Source organism: Sphaeramia orbicularis, chromosome 5 (genome assembly GCF_902148855.1).
Source record: "Sphaeramia orbicularis chromosome 5, fSphaOr1.1, whole genome shotgun sequence".
Lineage (NCBI taxonomy): Eukaryota > Metazoa > Chordata > Actinopteri > Kurtiformes > Apogonidae > Sphaeramia > Sphaeramia orbicularis.
In genome coordinates this window covers 49,150,844-49,168,883 of record NC_043961.1, presented here as the reverse complement: position 1 = coordinate 49,168,883, position 18,040 = coordinate 49,150,844, and the positions used below count along the sequence as shown (strand labels likewise).

At 37.0% G+C, this 18,040-nt stretch overlaps 1 pseudogene; it reads right to left on the bottom strand.

Annotated features, from left to right (window-relative positions):
* LOC115419949 (cadherin-22-like) overlaps positions 1-18,040 on the bottom strand; it is a 77,040-nt pseudogene that overhangs the window by 12,156 nt on the left and 46,844 nt on the right.

Below are 18,040 nucleotides of genomic sequence, written 5' to 3'. Positions count from 1 at the left end.
ATGTGTATATAGGCTTGTGTATAAAAATCCAAGAATGTCTGGAAAGCCTTGCCTATTTAAAGCCTGCTGTTCTAGGGGGACACAAGTGCTGAGGCAGCTCTTTTGTCTGTTTGCTCTCTAAAACCCCCCTTTCCACTTTTCTCCATTCATTCCATCTCCATCTGTGTTGCAAGGATCAAAGTGGCGTGATATCATTCATAAAGATGGGCATCATCTATGCTCCTAGCTTAAACAAATGCTCTCTCCTCATGAAAGCTGCAAGAAAATGTCTGATAGGAAACATGTTCATGAAAGAAAAATGAAAAATTGATTATGTTTTTGTGTCATTTTGTTCTGTTTCCCTTCCAATGCACATGCAATTCCAATGTTGAAATATGAATAAGTTCTAAAAGAAACTTGGTTACGTTTCCATGAGTGGAAGCCATAGAGTTGTGTCTTCAGGCAAAGCATTCAGTCTCTCCTTCTTAGTAGTGCATCCCACTATTGAACCTAATGCTCTAGGAGGTCCTACTGGAGTACTTGAACTCAGCAGTGACCCCAGAAAGGCAATACTAATGAATTGTGCTTATCCATTCGTCTAGTCATCCATCATCCATTTATCCCCTCATCCATCCATCAATACATACATCCATCTGCTTACCTATGAGGATGAGCATGCACACCAGTAGTGCTATAAGTGCCCCAGGGCTGAGAGCAGCACTCATTACATAGGCTGTGGCATTGCACGACTGGATGGTTCCCGCTGTATCAGAGAACAAAAGAATATATTACATCATACAAGTATTGCATCAAATCTAACATCAGTTATGGCTGAGTTAACAAGTATTAAACAAATATAAAAGCATACATTGATTGACATTGACACTAAGTGCCTGTCACAATAGACTAAACTTTATTCTGACAAAATGTTTCACTTCAATATTGTAATAACATACATTTTGTAGAAATCTGCAGAATATATGTGGAATATGCAATCTGGATGTAAATTATATTAAATATTCACACTTTTTGTAGTAGTATATTGCAGTGGTTATTTCAAAGAAGCTGTACTGTTTTTATGATGAAAATGTAATTCAGAATTATGTAAAAGCCAATCTAAATTGATGTTGTGATCTGTCCACGTGTTCTTTTTTTTTCACTGTAAAGATCAATTATACTTAAAACTAGGGATGTCCGATATTGGCTTTTTTGCCACAAAATGATATGCCGATATTGTCCAACGCTTAATTTCCGATTCCGATATCTACCGATACCGCTGCCGATATATGTGGGATATTTAACTAATTTTAGGTAACATCACATATTTCCTGTCATGGAATTAACACATCATGCCTAATTTTATTGTGATGCCCCATTGGATGCATTCTCTAATGCAAAAAGGCTTTCAAAATGTAAACACTGTCTGTGCAAAGAATGCATACTTCAACTTAAGCTGTGGAAAAAATGCCATATTTATTTCTTTTCTCTCCCTCCCTCCATAAGTCTATTACAGTGTGGCAACTCTACTGTACAGTTTTGAAAACTGCACATTTCTTTCAGCTACAAACAATGCTTCATTTACATGTCGGTATATGCCGGCAAAATCAAGGCATTATTTTATCGGTTTAATGATAGGCAAAAAAAAAACCATAACGATATTCACCAATATTACATTTTTATGCCAATATCTGGCCGATAATATCGGTGGGCTGATATTATGTGACATCCCTGCTTAAAACTAGAAAAGCCCTCAGACAGCGCAGACCTCCGCCAAGGCAGATCAGCCCCCCCACCCCCCAACCCCTGATCACCACCAAAATTCTGGGGCGGCCATGGCTCAGTTGGTAGAGCGGGTCGTCCAATAACCGAAGGGTTGGCGGTTCGAATCCCGCTCTGTCCTAGTCAGTCCGTTGTGTCCTTGGGCAAGACACTTCACCCTCCTTGCCTCCAGTGCCACCCACACTGGTGTATGAATGTTCGGTGGTGGTCGGAGGGGCCGTAGGCGCAAAATGGCAGCCACGCTTCTGTCAGTCTGCCCAAGGGCAGCTGTGGCTACAGATGTAGTTTACCACCACCAGTGAATGTGAGCGCGAATGAATCATGGGTCAATAATGTAAAGCGCTTTGGGTGTCTAGAAAGGCGCTATATAAATCCAATCCATTATTATTATTAAAATTTTATAATTTGTTCCTTGTGCCAGTATCAACATTTCCTGAAAATTTCATCCTAAATCCATCCATAACTTTCTGAGTTATCTTGCTAACAGACAAACAAAAACAAACAGACAAACCCCGATGAAAACATAACCTCCGCCTTTCCTTGGCAGAGGTAAATATTATATTTCAAGACAGACTTAAACTAAATTTAACATCTTTGGAATATTAAATCGCAAATACAATGTTAGAATGGCATTGTATATGACTCTGATCTTATATAAACTATAACAGCCACATAAAGTAAAAGATCAGTGTCATACAGTAAAAAAGTGAAACCATTAGACTTAGAGTCCAAAGCTGACCTCGGGACAAAGTATTCACAATTTTCTTTATAGCGGGGTTCACTACTACAAAGATATTTTGACAGACCTTCAAAATGCAGCTGCTAGCGCTGACAAAAGCAAAAACCCTCTTAACCACTGCAGTATCGATTTAATAGAAAACGCACTGAATTTGTTTTATGATACATATATTTATTACATGCATTTGGGTTTTTAATCTTTACAAAATGTTGCACATGTTTGCAAAATGCAGGCGTTCTTACATAATGACGCAAATGTTGTTATATAAAGTGCCTCAGCATAATTCGTTGTAACAGGTGTGAGGGCTGCAACACAGATTTGTAGTCTTGTATTATTTGGTTTTCCGCAAACATAAGCTGATAAGAACTGTGTGCTGACCACTACAGTGGCTTGTAGATGACCTTTTCACAGTGCTTGTTGCTGATGCAGAGGGTGACAGTGATGATAATGTTAGTAATGGTGCAGTTCCTACAGTAGCTCTCACCTGTGTCACAGCCGCAGACATGAATGGTCAGGGTGCCTGTGGAGCTGAGGGAGGGAGGTCCACTGTCAACCACCAGGATAGGCAGGAAGTACACATTCTGCTCATGGCGGTTGAAGCCTGACCGCTGGGTTCGGATGCCAGCTGTGTTGTCTAGATGAGCCGTGTGAATGTGTCCGGATGAGGGTCAGAGACAAAGTAAGGGAGAGAATAGCACATTGCACAGCTGACTTAATATTTTAGACTCAATCCAGTAAATTATGGTATTACCCTTACTTACATTTTTCTCATTTGTCATAAAAATGCACTAATAGAAGAAGAAGAGAAGTTTACATGGTGATCACACAGCCCTATCTGATGGTACTAAAATGTCAGAATAAATCATAGTTTTCAAGACTTGACACTTGACAATGTAAGATGGTTGTTATTTGATAAAAAAAATAGAATTGACAAGTACTTGACAGATAAACACAACACTTGTTTAATATGGTCTGAATAAGTAATCTGTCATAATTAACAGTTCAAGGGCAAAAAAACATCAAAATTGTCATGTGAATGGTACCTTCAGGAAATTGAACTGCTTTTTTTTTTTTTTCTAGTTATGTTTATCATGTTTTTAATGTTTTTTAAAAATAAGGAGAGAAAAATGGAGAAAAAAATGAGTGGGAGAGTGTTTGAAATTAAACTTCAGCAGTGTATATATGAGCTCTCTCCTACAGACACAGATAAATGCAACACAGAATACGGAAGGAGGCTTTGACAAATAGAGTCAGAGCAGCTTTGTGGGTAGACTTGTATAGAGGAAACTAAGCAATCCATCTCCGAGAACATATATCACTGTTATCCACGTTGTCCCAGTGCTTCTCTGGCACATGTAGAACAATCTTCATATTGCTGTTTATCTACGGGAACGTTACGCCCCTGAGTTTGTCCTTTTGACTTTTATGCAGCATTGCCTTCTACAGCTGTCCTCTTTGAAAAAAAAAAAAAAAAAAAGCAACTTTAAACGTGGATTCATATAGACTCAGCCATCTTGTGTAGCTTTAACACAGTGTTGATACATTATTACCCTTTCTGTTAAAATGCTGTGCCTGTTAGAAAATAGTTGCCTATTTACCCAGATGTGGAGCAACATTAGCATTCATTTTGCGTTTGTTGACTAAATGGATTTAAATTTAATGGTTCTTTCATTCAATTATTTTAGCTTGGTTTTTGGTCACTACAAATTCTGACCAAAAACTGAATGAAATGACTGCTGATGGTTAACCATACACCAGCACACCACAAACTTTGGCTGGTGTTTGCTGAGGAACAGGTGACTTTCCAGAGAATAACTGTTTTTTGCAGACAAATACATTTTCGTGAGAATGAGGAGACTGAATTTAACAGTGGAGTTTGGGTATAAGGCAGAATGCAATATGATTTAGAAGCAAAAGAAGTGCTTTTTTTAAAATAAATATTTGACTAATATATATTTGACATTTTAAACACAACTGGATATATTTGAGATAATGGCAATTTAATTGCAATGGAGGAGGATTAGCTTTGCTGGCTGCCGACAACAACTGAAACGAGTTCAGTAACATGGAAAAAATTTTCTTTTCATCATTGTATGTCAAGGCTTGGAGACAGAACACAATGTGAGGCCATGATGGGGAAAAGAAGAAGTGACACATTGAAAGTGACAGGTTGACAAATGTGTCCATGAAAAGAGACACCAGAGTGGAAAAAAAAAAAAAAAAGACGAGTGGGAAGATAAAAAGTCTGTGTGGGGTGTGTTGTTTTACTAAAAGATATCACAAGGTATGTGGTGGTGTGTTTGTTCGTTAATGATATACTGTATATGAACATGTGGTGTGTATTGCAGTGTATGCACAAATTTGTTAGGTGGACGTCAAATAATTGAAACATTTACATGTAAGTGTGAAATATGATTATTCATACTTCCATCACCTGCATGGAGTAGGTGATGGAAATATGAATAATCATATTTCACATCATTTCAAAGGTAGTGGTGAAAAAATGAAACACTGTTACTGCTATTGTGTATGTGCATAAGAAAGAAAGCAAAACAAAGCCAGATGGATATTTTTTTGCCATACTTATTCCTGTTCTGTGCGTACGTGCAGTATGTGTTCATGTAGTATGTGTGTGCATGTTATACAAGGACCCTTTATGTGAGCATCTATACAACTGCATGTGGGTGGGAATGCAGCAGACCCTGCTGCCTCCACATGGTGACATTTCCCTAGCTCGGGCAGCTCCCCTGACATTTTACTAGTGTCAGATCAATCTTTATTTAGCCACATGTCACATTCACTTAGGTACACATCTCTAAACGAGGAATCTGCAAGCGTGTTTGCGAAAATACAGACAAGCATGAAAAAACTCATCTACCCGCCGGAGCAAAGTCATCACAAGGGAATACAGTGATTACCATGCTCTGTTCAATTAAATATGCAGGTGATACACAGTTAAATACTCTGTCTTAGCAGCAACTTTCATTACTGCAGCAGAGGAGATTCTGGAAGTTGTTGGTTTCAATTGTAAAGGGATGAGGGAAAAAAAAAAATCAAGGTTAAAAAAAAAAAAAAAACATTAAATAAGCAACCTTTAAAAAGAAAAAAAAAAAGCCTGTGCATATTTTTGGTCTTAGATAATGACATCACAAAAAGCCTTATAAAGTAACTGTGGAAAAAAGAATTTAGCGTGAAGTTGTTTATACAGTCAAGCACACTTTGACACACAATTTGTGAAAATTATCATGTGCAAGTAGACGTGCAGAGGCAGATAATATTTTCTAATAGCATTACTCTGCTTAGAAGACAGGAACAGGTGGTGTTTATCCAGAAATAATGAAAAATATCTGGCTTGTACTTAGTTGCAGAAAAAAAAAAAAAAATAGAATGTTTTGTATTAACTTTAAAAGAGTCTCGTGTGAATATGGATATCCTCTGGCTGATAACACTGGAAAATGTCTTTTGTCAAAAACATTAGCCATCTGGCACTTGAAAGACATAGCTAAGGCATTATATTATTAGTATTTCCATAAATTTTAAAAACAACTCTTTTTTTTTTAAGTTGCTCAGTATTATGTTCTTAAATTTTACATTTGCAGACAGTTTTTTTTTTTAACATTTATAAAATTGCTTGCTGAGACATGGAGGTCATCTCAAACTCATGCATTTTCATGAACTGCATCATAATGCTGAATATTGGTCAGTAAGACACTACTACGAGGCCATAAATCAAAAACATGCTGATCGAGCTGATGTTGAAACACCTCTCCACACATGTCCATACTCTATGACCTTTGTCTCCTTACCTTTGACATCCCATAGAGTGAAGTCTCGATTGGTGGATGCCTCAGAGACCAGGGTGAAGTAGAAGCGATGCCCAGACTGCGGCTCATCTCTATCCACCACGCTAATAGTGTGAATTAGCTAAAGGAAAACAAAAGAATAAAAGCAAGAAAAAAATATTACAAGATATAAAAGACGAATACAGAGGTTAGACTCTCCACTCAGATCCACTCAATGGAAACGAGAAAATAAATATAAAAAAATCACATTACATTTTAAATCCTTCCTTCATGTTGGAAGGAGTGAGGTGCTTGGAGTACATTAATGGAACACACTAGAAGAGTTCCTTCACGTAGAACTGCAGTTTAAAAGGGCTACAGTCACAAAGAAATAACTTGAATTACTACCTGCTATTTGCTCGCCTCTGCCAACCACTCCATGTACAGGTTACATCTTTGTCTGTACTGACTCATATTATAGAGAGTGAAGACTGTGGAGCAATTTAACCAATAAAGACCCAGTGCTACTTTTGTGGCACTTCCCAAATGAATTATTCTTTATTTTTAACCTTTCTTAAGTGATTTATCAACATTCATTCTTATATTATGCTCTGTATTTTGAATTCTTAAGTGAAAATTAGATATTTTCCTATATTTAATTTATTTATCATGTAGATGTTTATAAAAGCTCAAATTAACCCTATAACACCAAATGTATCATATTTGAGACATGAGTTTTGAAGCACTCTACATGATCAGTGTGATATTTTTTGTCTTGAAAAACCTGATGTATAGAATTAGATACATGCAATACACGGATAAACCACCGGGGGGGGGGGGGGGATTCATTCACCAGAGGCCTTTCCAGTGACACAAGATTGTCATTAACCCTTTCATGCATACTGGTCACTACAGTGGACAGTTATTCTACAGCTGTTCTCTTGTATATTCATGGATTTTGTTGTTTTGTTTTTTTGCACATATCTTTATTAAAATTTTAAGACACTACATATCTTTTCTGACATGAATTGGTAACATTGTGTAGATCTCCCCTGAGCGTAATAGTTATAGTTTTCACGCAATTTATTAGTAAATACATGTTTCTTCACTTCAAAAATTAAACACATGGTGTCCAGCTGAATGCACATTTTTGCAGCTTCATGAAAAATAGGTTAATAACATTATTATTATTATTATTATTATTATTATTATTATTATTATCACTACTATTTTTTATGTATTTTTTAACATAATTTATTTATTTATTTATTTATTTTTCATAAGAAATTTTTCAATCACGTTGTTTTTTTCATGTTTAAAGAGAAATGAAAACACTCAGGAAAAAAAATCTTGATTAAAGTTCTCATAATTTGTGCATGAAAGGGTTAATGAGGAAGGAGGCAGAACTAGGCCAATTTTGAAAAGGAATTACCAATTTGTTAGACATGTTTGTTTTATGTATTTGTTTGTTCAAAAATAATATTTGAGCATTGAGACCTGATGTATCAAATATGATACAAAATAGAAACTCATACAGGAAAATTGATATTTGAAAAAAAAGAAAAAAATCGGGGTTGTTCAGAAGGACCAATAAAGGCTCAAGTTTCAAAAAACTGGAATTTTCTGTCAATGATTTAATGTTTCAGGCTTTACAGGGTTAAAGATGAGGGGATTTATATCAAAAACTAAAAGGTTTTATTGGTGAATCAATGTTGTAGAAGATGATGGCTTATCCACGTTCACTACAGAGCCTCTGAATGTCCAAATGGGTCATATCTGATGACCATGAAAAGATGCCAAACTGTATTTTACACCAATTATTTACATGTATTGATAGGATTAGTGGATTAACAATGATTTAACTTTTTATATCAGTAAATGATTTTGGTTGCCAGTGGATGTTTGGGTATTTATGGGTTAATAAAGAATATTAGACTAAGTGTATGATTCCAGATTCTAGTAAAAGATTTCCAATAATAAACAATTTTCTGCTCTATTTATACAGAGAACCACAGTGCTGAATAAAGATGGTTTTGCAAAACATTCGGATATCACAGTTGTCATGGACTTCTAGACATCAGTATTGTACAGCAGGAGAGTAGGACAAAGGACGAAGGTCAGGCTGTTGTCAACTTATTTGACAGCTTGCTGTTTTCAAACAAGAGGTGGGCATGGGTACCCAGAATAGAATAGAATAGAATAGAATACCTTTATTGTCATTATACTTATGTACAATGAAATTAAAACAGACAACTCTCTTGTGGTGCATAATGCAAAACAGTTTAAAAGGAAAAAAGTGTAAACATACTGTATATACAGAATTAAAAGGAAAATGAATTGGAGATAAAATTAGCAGACTGTTCCACAGAATGTGTTATAACTGTCTCCTTATTAGTGCCTCAGGCTTGACATGGTAAGACCAATTTTATTTATTATTTTTTTCTCAGAATAATAGATACAGTTACAATAGTTATCATGACGGTGGTAAAATAGCGTCACTAATTACAATGATTGTAATAACATACTTATTACTTAGTCCAAAAAAACACTTTGGAGTGCTAAAAATATATTTTAAGTAGACTCTTGAATGCCGACATTGACTCACACAGACAGATTTTCTTGGGCTGGTTATCCCAGAGCCTCGGGCCCTGACTGTGAAGGGTTGACCCTTTTAGTTTTCAGCCTAGACACCAGGAGACAAAAGACCACTGCCCCAGGATCTCAGACTGTGCAGAGGTTGATATGGGATTAAAAAAAGTCTAAAATATAGTCTCCTGCCAAGTCATGAAGGGCTTTGAAAGTAATCAATAACATGTTAAAATCAATCCTGAAGTCAGTGGTGGGTCAGTGTAAGGGAGGCATGAATGTAAGTCAATGAGTAAGAACTTCTGCACCCAAAATGATCATTAGATACTGATGTGGATCTATGACAAGATGCAATAACAGTATTTAAACAGCCACGGATATGAAATGCTGGACGGGGTTTTTCATATTGTTGGGATGCAATATTCAAGCGTATTTATCTGAAGATGGTTCTCTAGAAACTCCTTGCGGTTCCCCAAGGTAATCGGTCTTCAGTATCTACCTAGGCTACATCTGCTTGCCTGAAGTTGACCTTTGACATTTTGGATAACACACACGGGTAAATTCTTGAGCTATGGCCAAAAACGTTTATAAGGTCACATTGATTTTAACCTTGGGTCAGCCAATTCATCCTGGGGCTCAAGTGGAAGTTTATGTCAAATTTGAAGCAATTTGAAGAAATCCTAATCCACAGTGAAGCCAGTGTGGAAATACAGTATGTTAAATTTGTAATGCCACTGATGGTGAAGGGGGTTTGGCTCCAGAAAGCCCCAAATCCCATATATTTACTTTGGACTTCTCTTTGAAAACACTAATATAAATGTTTTATTTTATGTCTCCTCCAGTATTTTTGCTCTGGCCCATCCTTAAATTATTGCTCTGTCTCAGGTTAAGAGGGTTTCGATGTATGCTGCATTGAGTTTTCTTGACGTGTGTATGAAAGCTCACTTGCCAACTGAAACTGATCTTTTTTTTTTTGGTAAATGTAATTGTTTTCCCTGTCCATTTAAACACAACTGTTAATAGTGATAATTGTGGTTAATAAGTTAAACTAACAATTTTATAAAAAAAAGACTTTGTTACACAGTATTTGATGAAGTTCACAGTTTTAGAATAGAACAAAAAAGATCTTTGTCATTTTTACAGGAACAAAGTAAATCTGTTTAGCAGCTCTGTTTTGTTTGGCAGCAAACACTTTCAGTGCAAAAGATTATATAAATATATCACACAAAATACTGAAAAATATTGGCAATACATAAAAACTACAAAGATAAAATATCAGATATGCAAATACTACTAAATATACAACATCTACTTCTACTATCTGTACAACATATAAGGATGTATACAAGGAATAAAGGATAATAAAAACAAGGTTCATGGGCTGTGATTATTGCACTGAGGTAGGGTGAGTATTGCATTGTCCATTATTCAGTCAGTTGTTTGTGGGGGGGCACATTTAACCAAACGACTGAGCCAGTAAGTCAGCATTAAGCATTAGCTCACCCATGAACCCTCAAAAAACAACTTGTGCTGCTGAAGCTCCACCCCTTTAGTCCAAATATGGTCACTAACACCGGTGTAGTCCAGGGCATACAGTGGTATACAGAGTTTTCCTACAAATTTTTCAGTCAGGTATACCCACTTCTAACCCCCCCCCCCCCCCCCCCCCCGATGCGCACCATTCAGTAGTATCTGAGTCAAATTGCCCAATTTTATCCCTTGGATGATGGAGCCCTGACCCGCCCCACTCTGCCTCTAATTGGCTAGTACTTGCTGCCTTCACTGATGAAATTGGTTAACTTTAGGCATAACGACTGATGAGCCAATCAGAGGCAGAGTAGGGCGGGTTATGCTGAGGAAAATATTGCTAACTAGTGCTGGCCACCTCTGGAACCTGATTGGACACCTCCTCAGGTGCCAGTGCCACCCCAGTTGATTGACAGGTCACTGCATGCCTCGTTGAAAGATGTGCAATTATTGGAAATACGAATGAGAAAGGCAGAATAAACGTCTTTCAAGTGAGTGACACATAGAGATAAAATACTTTAATGGAATACATAATTCTGAGGTAAGTTTTAAGGTGGTTTGCAAATGAGTCATTTGACATTCATGCAGCTGCTCGTGTGATCAGTAATACCTACAAACTGCTACTGATCAAGTCATGATTGTTTTATAATAGTGAACAAATACTACTGATGGATTTTTGGGTAAACTAAATAGATTAGTCTTACATGTCACTGTTTCTAAAACACTACGTTTTTCTCGACTACATTAAAAAAAAAAAAATTAAATTAAAAAAGGCAAAAATTTAGAATATACCCACTTCTCCGGGGACCACTACACCACTAATCACTACCAGCTCCAAAACGCCAATTTGGTGACAACCAAATCACAAATTACTCGCGTAAAAACAGAAGTTCTGAAACCAATCTGTGACATGGTGTCAGGGTTCCTTCATCCACTAATTACATACAGTCTATGGAACAAACATAATTAAGTCAGCCAGGTATAAAAGCTTCCCGAATGTTGAGCCAGGAATATAACATACTTTGATGCAAAGTTATTAAATTCCAACTTAAAAAAGCTTTGGAGAACACCTGTTCTGCTGCCATATCTGCAACAAGAAGAAGCAAAGGCAAAACGTGAATGTACTGGAGCAGACAGAAAGGCTCAGAGACTAGTTGAGGGTGTAGTCCTCCTACCTAATGCAACAATAGTGATCCGCATTCAAAGATAAAACTCAACTGTGATCCAATTTTGAGAACTCTGTGTGATTCAGTGTGAGCTGAACAGACATCAAACAGCCCCTGGAGATCCTTTCACCTTAACACAGGCCTCTCAGTGACAATTCATCCTCCCCTCATCCTATTACTCTGCAGCCAGCATCAAACCACAAGCTGATAAATGATATTTTCGCATCACATCCGTCGGCTTTTTTTCCCCCTCTGTTGGCATACAGTGAGCTTACGAGTCGGTGTATTTCTTATTGTCTTCCTAGCTCTTCAATGTGATAAAACTGAAAAGGAATAAAGTGGAAATTTTATGTGTTGTAAAAGTAACATGAATGCCAAACGTGTTCAGATAAATCCTTCAAACAGGACTGTAGGAACGGGGAAACTGCAAATCAACACAATGAGTTAATAGGTGTTAGACTTATTTTTAGCTCATATATAAGATACGGATACTTGGACACAAAGAAATATTACACATTACTACACTGGCTTCCAAGGTTATTATCGTAAACGAAAACTAACGAAATGACAAAAACTAGAATTGAAAAAAACATTTTAGTTAACTGAAATAAATAAAAACTATAAAAGAATAAATGGTAACTAACTGAAACTGTATTGTGTGTTTACAAAACTAACTAAAACAATAAAAACTCTGGATAAAATTCCCTTCATTTTTGTCTTTGTCAATGTCGGATTGATACGAAATCGATTTATTTTGCTCAAGCAATTTTAGCTAACGGCACCATACAACACTTCACGGTCTGTCACTTGTGGTCTCTTGTGGTTTCCAGTCATCTTCTGGTCCCCACTCTACCTGGAAACATGGAGACTAAAGTTGGGAGAAAGCAGCAGAGTCCTGTCTGGGATTTATTTGAATACGACAGAGAAGAAGAGAAAAGATGAAAAAAAATAAAACTAAGCATTTAGAAAAAAATGAAAACTAATAAAAACTAGCAAACCTGCTCCAAAAATAAATCAAAACTAACTGAATTAGAGAAGAAAAAGTCAAAACTAAATTAAACTAAACTATAATGAGAAACCCAAAACTATTATAACCTTGCTGGCTTCTCTAATTTTGTTAACACCCTCACTTTTTTCTACATTTTCTATGCCCCCCCCCAAAAAAAAAAAAACCCAATGTCCAAATAAATCATGTATCATGTGCTATGCCCTTTTCTCACCTACCTTTCAAACATACTTAACAGAATGAGGTGAGCAGCTCTGAGATGCTGCTGAAATCAGGAGAGACAAACATGACAAACAACCCAGAGAACCACTATTAAGTGAGACATTTCTCACAATGATTAACGCTGGATGTTCAATGGGTGTAATTCCTTTGTCTGGTCTCACAAAAGCTTGCGGTATGAGATAAGATCGAAAGAAATAGATCAAACCATTATTCAGCTGTTCCAGCAGTCGCCTCTTTAAGGAGCAGAATACTGCTCAAATGTTAAACGTGGCTTTATTTATTAAACCAAATCTTCCCTCTGTCTATCTTTCCTCCTCTCTGCCTCTTCCGTTTTCTCTGTTTGCCGCTGTTACTCCTCTCTTATGTCTTGTCCTTTGCTTTTTATCTCCTCGAAGGCATCTCACTCTCATTCTTGTCCTTTCTAGAAAAAAAGTGTCCCTCATTCATCATTCAGCCACAAATTGATTATTCAAACAGTAATACCGTAGTTATTCTGCTTATTCTTTCTCCCACACAAGTACATCTGCATTACCGTGTGAGTTTTAAGCCCATGTTGCATGCCTGCACAAGACAGCCTCATTCATTTGTAGCACTGCTTACAACCCTGAATAATGAGCTTGGGCTTTGGCTATGCGTTGCTGTGACTAAGCTACTGCCGAGCGAACTTCCGGACCGTAATTGTACCTTCACAATAAATGACTTCTTAGCACCGACGTTACACCAGACAGTGAACGGGCTTAGTCATACCCAAAGCTCAGGAGGCTTACTTCATAATTACAAAATGCTAAGGCATGATTTCAAGCTAAATCAAATATGTCTTCCACAGCTTAGTGCCAGATCTCTACTTAAGAAACATAGATATGCAAATAAACTCAGAACTGCTGCATTACAGTGATATTTCAGTTAAGATGGCTGAACAAACTAATGTTTTTTATTGCTTTTGAGGGTAATGTCGAACAAAGCAGAAGGCATGCAAAAGCTTTTCTAGCAGAGAGGTGATATTTTCCTCAATGTACAATATCTAATACCGCATAACCGCTACTGGCTGATGTGCATTCATTGCCAACTGACATGCACTGACCTTTTGATATGTCACTCTCCTGTTTTTCAACATTGACTCCATAAAAGAAATCAACACCCCACTGTTCTTCATGTGTTCCCTCTGAGATTTATGGCTAAATATATATACTCTTTTGCTCTGGCATAACGCTTAAATAACAAATACACAAGTAGAGCAAGGACGTTCAGCAGAGCACATACTTCTGCCAAGGCCTCACAGTTCTGTAAACCATACCAAAAAAAAAGAAAACACTTTTTTTTCTCCAGCAAACACTTAACAGTTAAATTTACCTTTGTTGGGGGGAAAAAAAAAAACGTGGGGGCAGATGCTACACAAACTGCAAGGAGACAAACAACTCATCCCTTTTATCATTACTCCTTCATAAACATGAATTGCATTAGGTTCCTTTATAGGAGTGCTTGTTCTCACATATAAGTGCTGCCATAAATTCATTTGTCTATAAAAGAAAAAAAAAAAAAAGTGATCTTCTGTTCTCGTCACTCTTTGAAACCTTCATAGGTTTTTTTTATTTTAGTCTGAATGTGAACAAATAATGAGGGAAGAGAGAACATAGTAATGATACAGCGCTATCATTCAAGCATTCATGCATCTTGTATTTTCTTTGAAGAAATGTGAACAGCAGTGAAGGTATGATGAGTGAGCCATGCTCTGCGTCCTGTGACTGTGCCCTCAGCGGGGGAACTCCTGGGTGGCATCTCAGGGGGAGTGCAATCTGCTGAGGGAGAGAGAGAGTGATGCGGCAAAGGGAAATGAGAGAGGACGAGAGTGAGCGTGTAGGAGTTTATTGAGCAGCTAGCAAAGCTCCCTCAAGCACAATCACCTAATTAGATTTCTATCTAGCAGTCCCCTTTCCTGACCCTCTTAAATCTCTGGCATCTGTGGAAAGCTAGAATGGGAGACTTTCCCAAAAGTACAGCCCATCTGCAATAGATGTGCTCAAAAGGTCAAGGTTATGAGAGGGGGGCGGCTTTCTCATTCACTGCCGAAATCAACCATTTCACAATTGCAGCAGGGAGGTAATGAATAAATAAATAAATAAATAAAGACACAACTACTTAAAATGAGCTGAGTGAAGTTCATCTCTGAAGCCTGGAATGCACTGGGAACGTCGGAGGTATTTTCAACCACTTCAATTATTCTTAGTGGAATAAAAATATACATTACAAAAAATGATTTCTAAGAAAGTAAAAAAAGCCTTATTTCTAGAACATGTGTCTTATTTTTCATCTAAATGGGAAAAAAGCTTGCCAAGAAATTTTACATAAGAAAAATATTTTTTTAAATAACATATATCTAACTTTTTCTTATTACGATTTTCCAGCTAATATTAAGGTGATTTTATTTCTTATAATAAGCACTGTTTCCTAAACTTCTAGCATTTTTGCCTAGCTTTAAGGCACATTATGTTTTTTTAGTTGATATACTTTTTTTTTTTTGCTTGTTTTAAGAATTCTAGCCAAGAATTTTTTTCTTACTCCATTGGCAGACTTTTTTGTTGCTCAACATAAGCCAATTTGACCAGATTCAGGAATATTAGGTTTATTTCTAGCAGTGCATTTTTTGCAGTGTAGATATTGTATTGTTCCAGTGTACACCATGTCTCACTGTGTTGCTGCAAAATCTGGGACAATTCAAAAATACTAGTGTGGCTGCTTTTACTCTTTGAGCCAAAATAACATAGGGCTTTTCCAGAGAGCAATGTGTTGTCAACATTCTTGAATCTTCTTAAATCTGAAAGCTGCAATGATTTTGTTTTTTGTGTCTTTGGGCAAAACTCCCTTTATCTTTCAACATATTGGAGTTAAAGCATCTGTCAAGTGACTTCTTCATCTACTCTTTGCCCATATTTTCAGGCTGTACAAAATGTACCCTGTGATCCAGATTTTGGCTAATCACAAGTGTTTTCAGATGGAGGGTTTGATATGTAACTGTAATTTCCGATCACTGATTAGATTCTGTCAGATATGACGTGGAAATGATTCTACTGTTATACTCTGTGTCTCAACACAGAAGCATGGAGAAATGACCTCTCTTTAATCATAAGTGTCATGTTCATCTTAAACTAAACCAAAAAGATGACAGATTTCCACTGGATAATTACTGTAGGGATTAATGCTGTATATTTCAATTACAACTTCTTCAACCCCAACTGATGCAGTGAGTAGCTTCTCATTTCTTAAACAACTGTCAGCTTGATACAGAGCATAAAGATTGGACTGTATTTCAGGGTGAGAAGAGTATACCCATCATGTCTACTGCCTACAGTACAAGATTGTGGGGGCAGTGTTGTGATCTGGGGTTACTTCAGTTCGGTCTAGTTTCAGCAACATTATTCATCCATAAGTTGATGGAAATACATGTTGTGACTTTGCACATATATAAGCTCATTGAAATGATGTCACTGCATACTGCACTGAAACCTAAAGGTGGTCCAAGGAAATTTTACAGTGTGGGACTTTTTTGATCAGGCTGTTAATATAGTCTTTTGATTTAAACTAAGAAAAAAAAAAAAATCTGCAGCATGAAGGTGATTATTTTCAATTTCTGGCCTCTTTTCCTCCTGATTTCAGCTCCTCTGTAGCTGGCCCATCTTAATTATTTTAGATAACCATAATTATTCGGCATGATCATATCAATCGCCTCTATTCAGCTGTATGTGATAAATACTTCTTCTATTTCATCCCCATTTCTACACAATTTTCCATAATTTCAGATGTAACTGGCACTCTGACATCATCTTGTTGCACCTTCTTTACTTTGGGTGTTTAACATTTATTGGCATCTGTCTTTATCAGTAAATTCTTTGTATGTTTCAAATAATGACCCTTGTACATTTAAATTATTCATGCTTAATCTGCCCTGTGCAATTTGTGATTTACAGAAGTACATTTTTTATTTATGCATTCCAGTGTTCCATATCAATATTAGTTTATTTTTGTTCACCTAGGTGTACTATTTGTAAAGCAGCTCACACTATAAAAATAGCATCAAATGAATAGAACTGACAACTATAAGGTTAATCACAATTCTTTGTCATAATTGTGATAGCGTTGTTTGGTAGAAATAAAACAAAACACTGATAGAATCAGTGAACCTGTTTACATGACTATAAAACTCAGGTATCTGGGAGTAATTGGATTATTGTAATAATCAGATCTAACACATTTGCATGCACTTAAGAACTGTGATAATCGAAAAACCTTGGTTTAGATGCTCTCCACCCATTATCAGATTTTTTTCAGAGTCCATACATATGTAGTGATGATAAGCTTAAACTTCCTGTTATTGTCTTCCACACACGTTGGACTGCGTAACTTCCATTTTGTATGATTTTAATTGTCTTTAGACATGCGCAGACATAAAAGAACGAAATAAATCATATTAACCTCTACACATGCAGGAAGACATCGGAGTATTAGGAAGAAATCCAGGTGTGTTAATCCGATTTCAGATCAGACTACTGCTGTTATCTGATAAATCATATTTTGGGGCGCCGATAAAGGGGGATAAACATGACAAATTCATAGGGCCCAGCATTTGTGTGTGGGGCGGGGGGGGCATAGACCAGTGGAGGGGGTCCATTATATACAAGCTAAAAGTTGTGAAAATTTCGTGTAAGATCTGCTGTATAACAGAGGCACAAACGTCGGTAGTCGGACACTGAAAGCATGTTAAGTTTCAGTTTTGTTTTCAGGCTATCTTAAGTGACGCTATGTATGGACACCCCCCCCACCCCCCGCTCAGACAGATCGATAAGATACTGAATTTCGTGACAGGGTCCACAATGTTTACCTGTCATGGGGTCCACAGTTGGTAGTGGTGCCCCTGATCATGTCAGATTATACTGTTTACATGGTCACTTAAATAATCTGACAAGTAAAGAAATCAGATAATGATCGGAGTAGTGGTGTGCATGTAAACAGGCTCAGTGTTGGAGTATGTTATGTCGACTGGTTTGTCTGATCCATTAACATTCGAGAGACAAAAGGAAGAGCCATTTGGTGTGTAAAACGGATGACTCAATGTCTCCTACACACCTCCTGAAATATTATCTGGCAAAAGTGTCTGTCTAGGCCTGTTCCTTGGCTTCCATACTGTGTTGGTTTCACCTCCTCTCATACTCACTTGTGTATCTGTTGTGTGCCTCTGCATGTGTTGGCTGTGTTAGGATCT